At 42.8% G+C, this 14,672-nt stretch overlaps 1 long non-coding RNA gene across 1 annotated transcript in view; it reads left to right on the top strand.

The window, feature by feature from the left end:
- The window catches only part of LOC144753769 (uncharacterized), a 295,636-nt gene extending 281,334 nt beyond the window's left edge, over positions 1 to 14,302 (top strand). The window contains exon 3 of the long non-coding RNA XR_013594517.1: positions 13,936 to 14,302. This is a non-coding gene — a long non-coding RNA (uncharacterized LOC144753769). The remainder of the gene's footprint in view (positions 1 to 13,935) is intronic.
- Positions 14,303 to 14,672: the final 370 nt, after the last annotated feature.

The raw sequence follows: 14,672 nt of genomic DNA, 5'->3' as shown, positions 1-14,672 counted from the left end.
CACTACAACACATCCATTCCATTGCCTGTCTCTACAACGCATGACACTAAACCGCATTTCACCGCATACCGCGCCAGGATACTATTTTAGTAATAGAGCGCGCTACAAAAGTCTTTATATCATATCACTACAACGCAGTCATTACATCGCATGTCATTACAACGCATAGTACCCCTACACTATCCAACACTTACCCTACTGTTGCACCCCCTGGAGTTAGAATAGTAATTTTTACCCCCTACACTATCCAGCACTTACCCTACTGTTACACCCCCTGGAGTTAGAATAGTAAATTTTACCCCTTCACTATCCAACACTTACCCTACTGTTGCACCCCCTGGAGTTCGAATAGTAATTTTTACCCCTACACTATCCAACACTTAACTTAAATGCAATGTTATGGTATGCGTTGTAATGGTATGCGTTGTAAAGGTATAATGCGATGTAATGGAATGCGTTGTAAGTGTAGTTTAAAAAGAATTGTAGTGGTATGCAGTGTAAATGTATGTGTTGTAAAGGATGTTGCGATGTAAAATCTGCGTTGTAAAGGCATGCATTGTAAATGTATGTGTTTTAACATTATACATTCACTCTAAGTATATGCTCTAATTCCTGAAGAAAGGACATATTGCCAAAGTCCGAGTTGGCCTTCTTTGATTTCTGGGAGAAAACACATTTTTGATAGTGGGGCTTAGGTTGTATTTGATTACTGTTAACAGTGAAATGACTCTGTGACTGATACTGTGTGATTCAGTTTTTGTTCTTGGCCTGTCAGTGGTGTAGGCCACACCTGCTCAGGACAAAGGGCCAGATGTATGACCATTTCATTTTGCAAGTTGCAAATTGCTACGTCTTGCTCCTCACAATTTGCGGCTCGCAAAATGGAATGTACAACAGTGTCTGAGACACTGTTTGCTATTCTCAAATGGGTCACAAGGAACCTGCCTCATTAATATTCATGAGGCATGTCTCAATTTGTGACTCATTGGGAATGGGCGGCACTCACAGGGATGGTGAGTGCCCGCTATTCCCGGCACTCTGTGACAGGAATGGTCATGTCTGTGACTGGAGGAAGAAATCAGGTCTTCGCACTTCATATTTGGGCATGTATACATTTTGATGGGATCTGTTTGATGCAAAAGTTTAGAATCTTAAGTTGTGTAAATCGAATGAATGAATGAACATAGGTCTATTGATCTTGTTAGTAAACCACGACCGAACAATAAAATCTTTGATAATTCTGTTTCGCCGATAAGCGAATAAAGGTTTGGTCAATTTACAACTGTCTGGATTGCTATTAAGAATGTGCCAGTTACTATTGATGATCTGTTTGACTTTGGTATCCATCATGGAGTGTCTGGTGACACATACCAGTGGAATGTTACTATTATTCACTTTAGGGGTCAGTAAATGGTCCCGGTCGTAAAACCTAGCACGTTTGTAGGAATCCCTCACCAACCGGTGAGGGTATCCTCTGTCTAAAAACTTCTTCCTCATTGTAATGGATTGTTTATCAAAATCTGTCAAGTTCGTGCAGTTTCTACGCACTCTTAGAAATTGTGAAAACTGAATACTTTGCATTTGGTTGTGGGGGTGAGAACTATTGAAATGCAACAGCGTATTCCTTGCAGTTGGCTTCACAAAAAGATCTACTACCAAGTGGCCCAAAGAATGCCTAATTATGATATCAAGAAACTCTACTTTCTCAGTATCTATGTGTGCAGTAAATTTCAGATTCGAGTCTGTAACATTGAGCCATTCCAAAAATTCTGTGAGCGAATTTCTCCCACCAGTCCAGACAAAAAAAATATCATCTATGTATCTGGACCAGTGGGAGATGGATTCAAAAAAAGGGGCAATCTCGTTGTATATGAATTTGCTTTCAAAGGCATCCATATTAATATTCGCAATGGAGTGCGCCACAGATGCACCCATGCTTACGCCTTTGGTTTGGCGATACAGGGTCTCATTAAATTCAAAGATGTTTTCAGTTAATACTATATTCAGGCATGCCAAAATGAATGGTTTGGAACAAGATATATTATATGTGTCAATGAACCAATCAGTGGCTGGCATAGCTCCCACTAAAGGTATATTGCTATATAAGGACTCTATGTCTAAGGTCACCAAAATGCTCTGATTGGGGTTGAAATTCATATTCTCTACTTTTGTTTATCATCTCCATGGTATCTTTAATATAGGAGGTAATTTTGGGAATATGGGGATCTAAGCAGTGATCAATAAATTTGGATACTGGTTCAGTGATAGTACCAATTGTGGACACTATAGTTCTATAAGGTGGATCATGAATATTCTTGTGAATTTTGGGCATACCATAAATACAGGCTGTTTTCCCTGAATTGTGGTTTAAAAAATCATATTCTTTGGTAGTAATGTCACCTGCAACTAATGCCTGGTAGGATAAGGTCTGGATTTTTTGGGATATTTTAATATCAGGATTAAATTGTATTTTAGAATAGAACGTGGTATCATTGAGCATGGTGGTCATTTTATGTTCGTAGTCATCAGTATTGATGACCACTATTCCTCCTCCTTTATCACATCCTTTTATTATTATATTTTTGTTGTCAGCTAAAGAATGGAGGGCTGTGTATTCACCGTTATCTAAATTATACAAGGGTTTGGGTATGAATTGAAAGGCTTTTTCTAATCTTTGAAGAACTACCAGTTCAAAAGCAGCCACTTCGGGTCCTAATTGGTCCAGGGAAGGACAAAAAGTGGATGGAAGGGCTAAATGTTTTGTAACTTGAGATTGGGAGTCCTGATCTATATCTTCTTCAAAGTGTTTTTTTAGTCTAACCTTACGAAAAAAAGAGATAACGTCCTGATATATTTTTCATATTTGTTGGGGTATGCATGAGGGACGTATGATAAACCTTTGGAAAGCAAACTTTTGGTATGACTATCTAAATTACAAGATGAAAGGTTGAAAATGGGAATTATGTCCCCTGTTTCCAGTATTGTTTGTTGCGAGTTTCAGACACATATTTGGGATCCAGCTGTTGATGTGGATGCTGGTATTGAGCTTGGAAATTCCCTCTGTTCTGAGTTTGAAATCTGACTCTTGGACGTCCCCTGCATGTCTTTCAGTTGGCTAAAAAAGACTGTTGTACATTACGTTTAGCTTGAAATGAATTAAAATTACCTTCAGGCTCATAGTATGTGGAACTACCTTCACCCTCTGAATCAGAGGTGTCAGAGAAGGTGTTTACCCTGTGTTGTTTAGATCTATTTTCATCCATATAGTGGTTTTGTTGATAGAAGTGCTCTCCTAATTAGGGATAAGTATTCTCCAATGAGTAGTATCTTTTGTCCTTTATCAATTTATCGTGTTTGCGTTTATTCAGATAAGTGGCAAAGGATTCTAACTCTTTGTTGGACTCTTCCAATTTTTTCATGGCCTCTTCAACACTATTGGCTTTTTTGATTTTATCTTCTAGTTCCTCTAATTCTGTTTTTATTGAGGCCGCCAGTTCTTTAGAGGTCTCAATTATTAGGATCATAAGATCCCTGGAGCATCGACTAGCGATCATATTCCGTTTTTCCAAAAATAGCTTGTGATGAACGAATAATCCTGGCGTGTTATGTACACGGAGGCCTGTTGGAATCATGCCTGCTTTTAAATAGTCCAGCAAGAACTCTCCGTGTGCCTCCATGCCTCTTAACTTCTTTTTAAGGTCTATTAATTTTTTCAAATCATTGTTGTTCGAAAAGCTATTCTTGGAACTACTGCTAAAACAATGATTGGAACCTACCAAGAGGGCAAACTCTTCATCTGAAAAGCTAAATGTTTTCAATTGAGCCATCTGATCTGTTTTCACTTGCAGTACATTCAAGAATATAGAAGAATAAAGCAGAGCAGAAATAAAGAATGAATAAGGAATAGATGGTATTGGTTGAGCACTCAGATTTACAAATGCACCTTTGATCAACAATGACAGGATGTATGAGAACAGCCCTGCAAAGACAAGCTGTGGGAAAACCAATGAGAAATAAAACAAGGACCCCCTGAACAATGGATAGTTCAATTCCTAGGACAGGGACGTAGTGACAAAAACTCCTAGGCAATGTCAATAAAGCAAATATACACAGTATCTATAACATTAAGAAAACCAAGGCTGAAAAAATATATTCAAAGTCGTTACCATTTTAATAATTTCTTCTCATATTATCTAAACAAATGATATTAATACAAAACATTTAAAAAATGAAACACAATATGTAACACATCACATTTAATCAATATGTATAAATAAATGGTTAAAAAGTTGCAATATCTTCATTAACTCGACGCGCGTTTCGGCGTATACAATGCCTTTTTCAGGAAAGCCACACAATTATATAATTGTCCAGGTTGAAGCTCAACCAGAGTGGCATTCTGATTGTACCACCGCTTCATTTCCTCCTGGCTGGCTTCCAGATTTGCCTGAGCAAGATCTCTGAAACGCTGAGTCTGGTTCCTGAAGGCCAGCATGTAACTATATACATCCTGGGGAGGTTTCCTGGGAGATTGCTCCCAGCCTTCCTTGACCAAACACAAAGGTCCTCTTACTGGGTGACCATACAAAAGCTCAAAGGGGCTGAACCCTAGAGACATGTGTGGCACCTCACGGTAGGCAAACAGAATACATGGCAAGAGGACATCCCACGTACACCTCATTGGTTCCTCAAGACCCATGATCATGCCTTTGAGGGTCCGGTTGAATCTCTCAACCAGCCCATTTCCTTGTGGGTGGTAAGGAGTGGTGAACTTGTAGGTAACACCACACTCCTTCCACAGAGACTTCATATAATTAGAAATTAAGTTTGTACCTCGGTCAGACACAACTTCTCTGGGGAACCCCACACGGGAGAAGATCCCCATCAGTGCACGTCCCACCACAGGGGCCATCACTGTCCTGAGTGAAATGGCTTCCGGGTACCGGGTATCATGGTCCACCAAGACTAGGATAAACCTGTTGCCCATGGCTGTCTTAGGGTCCAGTGGCCCCACAATGTCAATGCCCACCCTTTCAAAGGGGGTACTGACTACAGGGAAAGGTTGGAGAGGGCCCTTGTGCCTCCTTCCACTTTTCCCACTTGCCTGGCAAGTTTGACAGGTTCTACAATGAGTATCTGAACTCTTCCGCATCTGGGGCCAATAAAAGTGGGAGACAAGCCTTTCAAAGTTCTTGTTCTGCCCCAGATGACCAGCTAAAGGAACATCATGAGCCAAACCCAATAGGAAGGCTCTGAAGCGCTGGGGTACCACCAGCACACGGGCTGACCCAGGCTCAGCAAGCTTAGGCGCGCTATACAGGAGACCATTCTCCCAGTAGATCCAATGTGATCCTGACTGATCACCTCCTGCCTGGTTTGTGGTCTGTTGCCTCAAACCCACAAGAGAAGGGCACTTCTGCTGCTCTTCACAAACTTCCTCCCTGGAGGGACCCCCTTCTTGCTGCCAATGGGTCAGCTCAGGAAGGTTCCCCAGGTCAGAAACTTGCTCCCCTGTAGGTTCCAGGGCTTCCCCCTCATAGTCTGCCTCCTCTTGGACCGTGGGAACAATGGGGGCTGGTTTCCCACGCCCCCTACCTCTTCTCTTTAAGGCAGGTCCCTGGGCCATACTTTCAGGCTCCAGGGTCCATTGAGCACCCTTAGCTGCCATAGACCGAGTGGTCACACATGTCCACTCAGACAGACTCACCATCTCTAAATGCACCTTCCTCTCCACCTTAACCCAAGGGGAGCTTTCTAAATCTTTGCTTAACAGACAATTAAGAGGCATGGCTGACCTCACAGCTACTTGAAGAGTACCAGAGACCCCCCCCCCCACTCAAAGGGAACTTGAGCCACCTTGCAATGGCTCTCTGTGTTGTCAGCGGCAACAACTGGGAAGAATGCATGAGGGACTACCTGCTCTTCAGAGACCAAGTGACACTTGACAGCTGTCACACTTGCTCCTGTGTCTCTGAGAGCCTCCACTCTATGGCAATTTATGGTCACCCACTGCCTGTATTTCTTAGTGTTAGCAGGCAGTGGAGTTTTAGGGACCATCTCAAAGTCTCCTAATAAGACAGGGGACATTTCTGCGGGACCCCACCCACCTTGGGCACCCATCTCCTCCCCACCCAGGGCTACACTGGCCATCTGACTGGGTGGTGCACTGGGTGGCACATACTGTCCTTTCTGAGGACCCTGGGGATCATACCAACGGTGTCCCACCTGATTACACTGAAAGCAGGTAAGGGGCCCCCTCTGAACAGGTTTACCTGTCGGGGGTCCTAACTTCTTTTCAGGGGGAGGCTGGGAACCCTTACCCTGGTTCCCTTGGGAATTACTTTAGAGACCTTTGTGGAACTCCCTCTGTTTACCCTTGTCCCCCCACTCTCTTGCTGGGGACCCTGCCCACCTTTGGCGGAGCAAGCTTTCTAGGATTAGTCAACTTGCTATCAATAAGGTGCTAGCGTAACTCTGGAAAACAATTAGCAGACAAGTGGTCCCTAGCAATCAAATCATAGAGCGCTTGAAAATTATCAACATTGCTACCCCTCACCCAACCATCCACAGCTCTGCAAAAGAAAGACACATATTCTATACAAGTTGTTCCCTCCAGTTTCTTACAATTCCTGAACCTCTGTCTACAGAGCTCTGGAGTTAACCCATACCTTGTCATTAGTGCTCCTTTCATGTGGACATAAGACATTCTATGAGTACTGGGCAAGTCTAACAAAGTATCCCTACCGTCAGTTAAAAAGCGGCCCCACAACCCTGCTCCCCAATCCTTCTCAGGGACCCGGTGGGCCAACATTGCTATCTCATAGGCTGCAAACCACTGCCCAACATCTTCACCTTTGTGAAAATCTTTGATGACATCTTTGGGAATATGTACCCTGCCTTCTGAAGGCACAGATGGTGCCCTGCTACCAGAGGAATTGATCTCTAAGCCCTTGGCCTTGATCTCTAACTCCTTCAACATTCTCTCATGCTCCATTCTCATTTTCTCCCTTTCCAAGGACAACCTATTACTCTCTTTTTCCCTCTGACTCTACATTTAAAGCTTAGCCAACTCCAGCTTCAGTGCCCTATTTCTCTCCCTATCTTCCAGTTGTCTAGGGGACAGGTCTTTGGAAGAGGTGCTGCTGCCAGGTGGGGATGAAACCCCTCCCCTGGCTGGAAACACTGGCCCATCAATTTGCCCATATGCATCCCCAACAGGCTCCACCACAAGATCAGGGACATTTCTAGCTTCTACCCAGACCCTCAGCTCCTTTTGGTTGTCTTCCTTTTTAGAAATGCCTGGTGTAGCAACTTTCAATTTCCTGCAGAGATACTTGAACTGTTTCACAGTGTAGGCTTCCAACCTCTCTTCCTCCAAATCAAGATCCATAGATGCAACAGATGCTGGTTTACTCATGGTAGTAAAAATTGGGAGTTTTCAGGAAAAACTAACAGTCCAAGAAAAAAGGATTCTAAAGATGTGGCCGCGTTTGGTCGGCACTCACTAGTAGTGTACACCAATCACTGTATATGAAACACAAATGCAAAATCCAAATCCTCACCGCTGACCACCAATGTTAGATCTGGGGGTCTCTAGTTGGCAAGGTATTCACCCTTCTCCAAATAGGGACCCTTATTTTTAAGTCAGAAAAAGGAGATTACACTCCTTAATAACCCCTGCTCACCCCCTTGGTAGCTTGGCATGAGCAGACAGGCTTATCTCAGAGGCAGTGTGTTAAGCATTTGTGAATATACACAGTAATTCAGTGAAAACACTACAGATGGACACAACACAGGTTTTATAAAAATAAGTATTCTTTATATAGACTTAAACACAAGACCACAAACGACAAAAATCTACAATACTACAATTAGAATTACTTAAAAGATGGTTCAAGTCTCTTAGTTCAAGTTATTGGCAAATGCAACAAAGTTCTCAACAAAGTACCGGGATGCGTAACGCAAAGTGAACAAAAGGCTCGCAAAAGGGGAGATGCGTTGGTTCCGTGACCCGGGGGAACTGTTGCGTCCTTCCTCAATGCTTGCGAAGAGTAGGGGACTCGTCATGAGCCTTACCAGCGCAGAGGTGACGCGTAGATTCTCGGCCTGCGGGCCCATTGCGGTGCGCAAGATGGTGCCTTGATGCAATTCGATGATCCAGTTGCGATGCAAGAAGATGGCACCCTTGATGCGGTGATGCGATGACGCCCTGGCAGCCTTGCGACGACTCTGTACTTTGGGGCCGCAACATTCCCTGCGACGCGTTTCTCCGGTAATGTGATGGCGACTCTCTCGATGGCGTCACACTTCTCTGGCGATGCGACAGCAGGCAGCTTCGATGAACACACGCTTCCAGGGAGATGCGACGAATGCTCGTATCTCCGGCGCTGCGATGATTTCAGCTGCGGCGGCGACACGCTTCTTCTCGATGCTTCGCGCTTCCGGCTCCCAGCGGCACGCAAGTGACTGGAGTCAGAATTCCCAGCAAGGAAATTCAGGAGGGAGCTGGAGGCGAAGTCTTTTGTCCCTGAGGCTTCAGCAGGAGGCAAACACAGTTCAAGCCCTTGGAGAATATTCTGTAAATGAAAGTCCTTACAAAGTTCCTTCTCCTTTCCCTTGGCAATGAAGCAGCCACTGCAGGCCAACCCAGCAAACATCACACTGGCCTGGCAGAGGGGCAGTCCAAACTCCTGCAGCTTCTTTGGTTCTTCTCCTTGGTAGAAAGGTTTGTTGTCCATAAGTGATCTAATTTCTTGGGATCAGGGTCCCAATATTTACACCCCAAAATCCTTTGTTCTCTGAAGGCAGAGAGGCCTCTGCCTAGTCCAAACCAGTTATTGAGCACTTTGTTGACATGACTCTCTTCTTCCTTTCACTGTGCAGGGCAGAGACAACAGCCGCCCCACAGGAGGTGGTGCCAGCACAGGGGGGGAAGATACAGCTCTGGAGCACTCTGTTGACATGATTCCTCCTCTCCTTTCACAGTGCAGGGCAGAGACATCAGACAAGCCACAGGAGGTGGAGCCAGCATTGTAGAGGGAAGGCCCAGCCCTATTCAGGTCCCATGTGCAACTCCTCCCTCCCATCTAGATGCAGATCTCTCTATTCACCACTTAGCTTCCCCAGCCTGTCTCCTGGAATCCCCCAGCCCTGTCACTCACCAACCCAGAAAAGGAATACACAACCCAGCAGAGGCAGGCTCAAATGGTTAGGCAAGCAAATACCTACTTTCTAAAAGTGGTATTTGCAAACACAGAATATTAAAATAAACGTTACTAAAAGATGTATTTTAGTAGTCTGAGGTCAGGCATACTAAATTCGAATTTCTACCATGTTCCCTGAGTCAGTTAGGATTATAAAAATGTAATAATCTTACTGCCCATTCTGGTCTATGAGAACAGGTAGCCTTCAATAGTGAAAAACGAAAATGGCTGTAATTCACTATTAGAACATGCTACACACATCAGAGCATGTCCTACCTTATACTTACAATGCACCCTGCCCCTGGGCCTACCATGGGGGTGTCTAATATGAAGCAAAGGGAAGGTTTAGGGACTGGCAAGTGGGTGTACTTGGCCAAGTCAATATGGCAGTGCTAGACTCCACACAGGCCTTGCAATGGCAGGCCCGAGACACACTTTACAAGCTGCTTCAGTGGGTGGCACAACCAGTGCTGCAAGCCCACTAGCAGAATTTGATTTACAAGCCCTGGGCACACATGGTGCACTGTACTAGGGACTGACAGATAAATCAAATAACCCAATCATAGAATAACCAATTAGTACATTAATTTAACATAGGGAGCACTTGTACTGTGGCACTGATTAGCAGTGGCACAGTGCTCAAAGCAGAAATCCAGCAAAACATATCAAAACAGAGGAGGCAATCCATCAAAAAATGGAAGGGAGACTCACACCAATGATGCCAGGTCTAACAGAGTGTAAGTGGCCATCAACGAAATAGGGAATATAAAATAAATAAAACCTCTTACCTTGCGCTTGCCGCCTCTCCAAGAGTCGGCGATGCAATGAATGCAAGGTAAGTGGTTTTATTTATTATTTATTTTCTATTCCCTATTCCGTCATTTGCCACTTTCACACCCTCAACGTCGCCCCACCCTACCGCCCCAACAGCATGGATAGCCACTGCACAAAAGCACGCAGTCTCCCATACCTTGCGAAATAATTATACAGCATGCCTTTACAAGTTTAAAACTGGCCTGAAACGCAAAGGTAGGTCACTTTTTCAGCTATCTGTTTCGCTAATGGTTCTTCTTTGTCTCTCACTAGCTTTGGGCGCGGAGATACTCCTTCGGGAGTCGATACAAGCGCGGGACAAACTCACAATAATAATGGGGGCACGTTTATTTTGGTGTCTTGTCAAACATTTCATGGCAAGAAACTTCCTCCCATACTCTTTGTTGGGGGCTTATATTTATTATATTTTCAGTTATATCTTACTGTTATTCTTGTGAATTTATCTTGTTTTCAGTTTTTGGCAACATCAATACGACCCTCAATCAAACCACAAAGTATTCTTTTTGGGCTCTGAGGAAATGTTTATGAGTGCCTCTGGTCTAGTGAATTGTATGTAAATTTATAGGGAAACAAATATTAGAACCCCATTCCAGCAAATCCAAATAATTAAAAGCTGAACAAATGAATAAAGTTACAGTTTGGTCAAAAACAGATTTGGGATTGTAATGTCCCCTACAGGATTCTAAAAGCATGCACCTTTGCAATGACTGAACCAGAGATAACCTCTGGTGTTTTTGATTTATTTGCTTTTGCCTCAGTGTAAATGAAAATCATGTATGTACACCGGGGTCCCAATGTATAATGGATTGTGTAATATGTGACCCATAGTGGGACTTCAGTGTTCTGGAGGGGAACACCTTGTGCACCCTCCGTAATCAAGCATAATTTTCCATCAGCTAACTTAGCTGCAGCAGACTGCTAGTTGTGGCAATGATGGTTGAATATGGCTGGAGAGGACTTTGGGCCTGTTGCCTGCGCAGAGTGTTGACTACAAAAGTGGCCTGCCAGTCTCTTGCAACTCGGCCCTTTGCAGCATCAAGTTATGTGCTGATGTCGCATACAGCGGCGGCTCCTCAACTATGGTGGAGGAGCGTCACCCCCTACAAAACCGGCAGAAAGAAAACATTATTTTCCTTTCCTGCCAAGTCATGGGAGTGGGCCTGGGAGATGACAGGAGTGGTGGGCACTGCCTTCAGTGTGAAAGACGATTTGGCTAGCCATCTCAGTCAAATCGTCATGCACAGTGAAGCTCCCAGTTTCATTGCTGGATTGGAGAGAGCAGGCACAGACTCCCAGACTGTTTGTGAGCACAATTCAAGGGCGCTCAGGCCAATCCTGAAGCTGCTCTCATGGATGAGAGCAGCTTCAGGATTGGCAGCAAAGCAGTCTGGCAGCCTATGTCTGGAGAAGAGAAGCAGAAGAATATGATTCAGCCGGCTGCAGGTAAGTTTATTATTTTTTATTTTTTATTTTGCCTACACATGACCCCTATGTTCCCCCACCACCCTAGCCCACCCACCCACCACTTGTCCACAACACGGGCCACTAGTGGTGCATACAATGTGTGTGTGTGTAGCAGAATGAGTAAGCTATCTGGACATGCACTGTCATCCAGACTTCTCCCTATCAGGTGTATCTAGTGGAACAAAAATATAATGGAAAAGAGAAAGGGGAAAAAGTTCGCTGGCATCATACGGCCAACTAAATTGGGTTTGTAAAGGGGTGAAAGAGATTTGGCATACCACCTAATTCATTTGATAAATACACCCATTCTCCTCGCCATTATAATATTTCCACTTCCTTGTCACTTTTCTTTGGCCATATCATATGCCCTAGAAAGGAAACTTGCAAACGTTACATCTATAAAAGACACGCTGTGATTGCATACAGGATGTCTTCCCAAGGTTTACTATATTCTTTGTGAACACAATTTTTCTCTTTATGTTTCTACCTGATGTGTATCAATAAATAAAGGAAACAAACATTATTGTCTGTAATCAAAAGATGAGTGGAAAACAGTAAAGACTGTTATTTACAGTAATGTCTGAGAGTCTTTAAGTAAGAGGCCCTTGTTTTTGTTATTTCACAAAGGATTCATTGATCACAGATATTTTCGAAGAATTTGTCTACTGTGCCCAACTCTCATATTATTTATATATTAATTGGAAAAAACAGGTAAAAACTGAGTTATGGTTCTGGCTCAAACACGCAAACCCACAGAAATTAGCCAATTTACCAGTCTTGGTTATCCATGGAAATTTATTAGTTATAGTAATCAATCCACATTGCACAAGCCATAACCTGCATAACCCACCATCTTGGCTTCCTGATAATTGTATTTGTGTTTGTGTGCCATTGGCAAACTGGTGTTTTGAGCATGCCAGACTCTGCAAGCTATGGCATGTGTCCTGTGCATTGATCACCATAACTGGTCAATTTCAATGGTTCTACAACTATAACTTAATGTGGTTTCTTTTTTCATTGAAAAGACACATATATTCACTGAAAACCACAGGTTTCAGGGACATTATAGTTAGGCTGACATTTCACTCATACAAAACCAGAGAAATTCTACCATTATAGTTCATTGAGCTAACTATAACTTGTGCCCCCGAAATGCACTGCTGATGGCGTCACATATTACATCACTCATGACATGGTCCGTGACATCACTGATGACATCACTGATAATATCTTAAATGACATCACATCATCCAGTGACTGGGTGTTTCTAAAAAGTTTAAGAATGTTATATATATATATATATATATATATATATATATATATATATATATATATATATATATATATATATATATATATATATATATATATAAGCCAAGTTTTTTTTAAGAATGAGAAGGTGTATGAGTGTCTGAATGGATGATTTAGTGGGTGCGTGACTGACTATATAAGTGAGTGATTACACGTGTCTTAGTGAATGCATGGGTGAATGACTAATCTGTGTGAATGTCTGTATCATTCTGTCAGTTGGTGTGTAAGTGGCTGCATAGGTTGGTGAGAAGCTACATGAGTGTCTATATGGGTTAATGATTGATTGTCTGATTACCTGTATGGGTGCCTGAGTGTCTGTGTGGGTATATAAGTGACTAGATGTGAGAGTGAGTGATTGTGAGAGTGGCTCTATGGATACGTATGTGCTTGTGTCAGTGACTGTATAAGAGAGTTTGTATGTGTTATTATCTATATGAATAAGTAAGGTGGTGTGTGTATAAATGTATAGTTGAGTAAATGGTAGTGTGATTCAGTCTTTGGGTGACTGACTAGGTGTGTGAGTATCTCTGTGGGTGAGTGGCGGATATGTGAGTTTCTGTATGGGTGTATGAGTGCATATATCAATGACTGTATTGACAAGTGACTGGGTGTATGAGTGACTGTATGGTTGAGTGAGTGGATGTGTATAGACCTATGAATCAGTAAGTGGGTATGTACTAACTGGTAATGGTGTGTCTATGGTTTTGTGTAGGATAGTTTGTATTTTAGAGTGGGTGTATGAAAGGTTATGTTAGGGTGTGAGGAGGTGCATCAGATATTAAGTAAATGATGTCTTCAGTGATGTCATCACTGATGTCATTTCACATGTCATCAGTGATGTCACTCACCATGTCATGAGTGATGTAATATGTGAAGTCATCAGCAGTGCATTGCGGGGCGCAAGTTATAGTTAACTCAGCTAACTATAATGGCCGAATTTCTCTGGTTTTGTACGACTGAAATGTCAGCCTATCTATAACATCCCTGAAACCTGTGTTTTTTTCAGTGAATTTCTAAGGTTTTTTAAATGCTAAATGCTAACTATAACGTTCCTGAAATCTGTGATTTTTGCACTGAATTGCTAATGTTTTTTAAATGCTCATTTCTAACTATTCCTACATAGGTAGAACATGTACAGAAAGAGGAAGAAAGGCGCAGAAAGAAGCTAGGGCAGTGCTGAAAGAGGGAAGAGAGGTGCAGAAAGAGGAAGAAAGGTGCAGAAAGAAACAAGAAAAATGCTGAAAGAGGCAACAGATGTCCTGAAAGAGGAAGAAAGGTAGAGAAAAAGCAAACAAAGTCCAGAAAGAAGCAACAGAAGTGCAGTAAAAAGGCCTACGTTGACCGTATCTTTCAACAGACTCATACAAAGTAGGCTAATCACCAATCCTTCTCCCAAGATGTCTTAAACCTCACTTTTCTCTTCGAGGTTCACTATTCATCGACTGCTCAGAATGTTAGGCCTACCAATTGTAAAACAGCAATCTGAACCATTTCACTGTCGTAAGTCTCACCAAGTGTGTGAAGGTATGCATGCGTGGGTCTGCCTTTACCTATTGACATGTTACATACAAATAAACATACAAATACTTGAATACATGCGTTTCAAACAGCATACTCTGTGAATTTGTGTACAAAAAACAGTATGCATTTTGTTCTGCTTACAATACAGGGTACATGGGTATTCAATAATATGTTTGAGGGGCTCTATAACACCTATATACATAAGACATGTCTGCCTGTGCAACCGAATGACAGAGCAGAACTGATCAGATTTGACCACCTATGCGAGAAGTTACCCCCTTTTTAAGCTACCATCTTCAGATGCATAAAACATGTAAGAATATATGTACAAGTAGATAT

Source organism: Lissotriton helveticus, chromosome 5_1 (assembly GCF_964261635.1).
Source record: "Lissotriton helveticus chromosome 5_1, aLisHel1.1, whole genome shotgun sequence".
Classification (NCBI taxonomy): domain Eukaryota; kingdom Metazoa; phylum Chordata; class Amphibia; order Caudata; family Salamandridae; genus Lissotriton; species Lissotriton helveticus.
This window is presented reverse-complemented; position numbering and strand designations above follow the sequence as displayed.